Raw genomic sequence first — 3,133 nt, forward strand, 5'->3', positions numbered from 1 at the left:
TTTCTTTTTTTTTTTTGATACGGAGTCTCGCTTTGTCACCCAGACAGTAGTGCAGTGGCGCAATCTCAGCTCATGGCAACATCCGCCTCCCGAATTCAAGTGATTCTCCAGTCTCAGCCTCGCAAGAGCTGGGATTACAGGCACATGCCACTCGGCTAATTTTTGTATTTTTAGTAGAGGCAGGGTTTTACAATGTTGGCCAGGCTGGTCTTGAACTCCTGACCGCAGGTGATCCACCCGCCTCGGTCTCCCAAAGTGCTAGGATTACAGGCATGAGCCACCATGTCTGGCCAAAGCTGAATAATATTTTTAAATTTTGTTGACACAAGGTCTTGCTCTGTTACCTAGGCTGGAGTACAGCAGCATGATCATAGGTCACTGCAGCCTCAACCTCCTGGGCTTAGGAGAGAGAGTACAAAAAAAAAATTTTTTTTTTTGAGATGGAGTTTCACTCTTGTTGCCCAGGATAGAGTGCAATGGTGCAACCTTGGCTCACTGCAACCTCCACCGTCCAAGTTCAAGTGATTATCTCACCTCAGCCTCCGAAGTAGCTGGGAATACAAGCACGGGACATCACATCCAGCTAATTTTTGTATTTTTAGTAGAGGTGGAGTTTCACCATGTTGGCCAGTCTGGTCTGAAATTTCTGACCTCAGGCGATCCACCCCACTCGGCCTCCCAAAGTGGTAGGATTACAGGCATGAGTCACCACACCCAGCAAAAAAAATGTTTTAAATTTTTGTTTTAACTTATATTTATTTATTTAGATATGAAGTCTCACTCAGTTGCCCAAGCTGGAGTGCAGTGGCGCCATCTCACCTCACTACAACCTCCATCTCCCGGGTTCAAGCAATTCTCCTGCATCAGCCTTCCGAGTAGCTGGGATTACAGGCACATGACATCATGCCCAGCTAATTTTTGTATTTTTAGTAGACAAGGGGCTTCACTATGTTGGTCAGGCTGGTCTCGAACTCCTGAGCTCATGATCTGCCTGCCTCAGCCTCCCAAAGTGCTGGGATTACAGGTGTGAGCCACCGCGCCCGGACTTATTGTTTTTTTTTTTTTTTGAGACAGAGTTTCGCTCTTATTGCCCAAGCTGGAGTGAAATGGTGTGATCTTGGCTCATTGCAACCTCCGCCTCTTGGGTTCAAGGAATCCTCTTGCCTCAGCCTCCCAGGTTGCTGGGACTACAGGTGGCAGCCACCACACCTGGCTAAGTTTTGTATTTTTAATACAGACGGGGTTTCACCATGTTGGCCAGGCTGGTGTCAAACTCCTGACCTCAGGTAATCTGCCCGTCTCAGCCTCCCAAAGTGCTGAGATCACAGGTTCAGCCACTGTGCCCAGCCCTGGGTTCAAGCGACTCTCCTGCCTCAGCCTCCTGAGTAGCTGGGACTACAGGCACCTGCCACCATGCCTAGCAAATTTTTGTATTTTTAGTAGAGACAGAGTTTCACCATGTTGGCCAGGCTGGTCTTGAACTCCTAACGTCAAGTGATCTACCCACCTAGGCCTCCCAAACTGCTAGGATTACAGGCATGAGCCACTCTGCCCAGCCAGTTTTAAACATTTTTAGACCGTTAAAGCATATACTGTGGGTATATATTTGTACTCTTGCTAACATCTTACCAGAAAAAAATAAAAGCATAGTTAAATATCTTTCTCAAGTAAAATGAATGTATTAATATGGAAATTGGGCCAGGTGGGGTGGCTCAGGGTCATAATCCTAGCACTTTGGGAGGCCAAGGTGGGCGGATCATGAAGTCAGGAGATTGAGACCATCCTGGCCAACATGGTGAAACCCTGTCACTAATAAAAATACAAAAATTAGCTGGGCATGGTGGCACATGCCTGTAATCCCAGCTACTCGAGAGACTGAGGCAGAAGAATCACTTGAACCAGGGAGTTGGAAGTTGCAGTAAGCCGAGATCCTGCCACTGTACTCCAGCCTGGTGACAGATGGAGACTCTGTCTAAAAAAAAAAAAAAATGGAAAAAAATCAATTCCCAATACCTTACAGTTCCCAGTAACACTAAGTAGGAATAAAGACAGATTAGAGCACAGCACATTTAAGGATTTGAGAATTTACTTGGAACCATGGATAACTCCTATTTTAAACATTTCTAGCCCAGACACGGAGGCTCACACCTGTATTCACAATGCTTTGGGAGGCCTAGGCAGGAGGATCACTTTGTTGCGGCAAACTGAGGAATAGAGAGACCAGTACAGGGCAATAAAAGAGGATTGTTCATGTAAGGTACCCATCGGCTCAGTGGATTCGAGTCCAAAAAGCTGAACCTTGAACAAAGACAGAGCAGGAGTTTTTATAAATAGGCTTACAAAAGCAAAACAAATGCAGTTAATCATATAGTGTATAACTCACGGCCTTGCTTAGCTGGTGGTCTTGTAGGTATGTGGAAAGGAAAACAAGAACTGGCTAAATACAGACATTTGTAAAACATAGTCAGGCCTAAGAGACCAAGCAAAGGAGTTTCAGTAAAAAGAATTTATCCTTCTCGGCCGGGAGCGGTGGCTGACGCCTGTAATCCCAGAACTTTCAGAGACCAGGGCGAGTGGATCACGAGGTCAGGAGATCGAGACCATCTGGGCTAACGCGGTGAAACCCCGTCTCTACTAAAAATACAAATAAATGAGCCGGGCGTGGTAGCGGGCGCCTGTAGTCCCAGCTACTCGGGAGGTTGAAGCAGGAGAATGGCGTGAACCCGGGAGGTGGAGCCTTGCAGTGAGCCGAGATCGTGCCACTGCACTCCAGCCTGGGCGACACAGCAAGACTCCGTCTCAAAAAAAAAGAATTTGTCTTTCTTTTTTTTCCTCAACCTTGCCCTGGAAGGCAGGGTTATCTGGAGCCCATTCCTTTGGCCTTGGCTTTTCAGACAGTGTTATCTTATAACTGTCTTTGAAGTGAGCTGCTAACAGAGGAAAACTTGTTGTTCTTTTCTTTTTAACCCTTGCCTTGCCACATTCTAGGCCTTAGCTCTTACTTTTCTTGGAGTGAATAAATGCAGTACTTATTATTATTATTTTAACGTCTGCCTCAGCTTGAGGCCAGGAGTTTCAGACAGCCTGGAAAACCTAGCAAGACCTCAACTCTGAAAAAAAAAAAAAAAAAAAA

The sequence above is a fragment of the Mandrillus leucophaeus genome, unplaced genomic scaffold (assembly GCF_000951045.1).
Source record: "Mandrillus leucophaeus isolate KB7577 unplaced genomic scaffold, Mleu.le_1.0 Scaffold245, whole genome shotgun sequence".
Lineage (NCBI taxonomy): Eukaryota > Metazoa > Chordata > Mammalia > Primates > Cercopithecidae > Mandrillus > Mandrillus leucophaeus.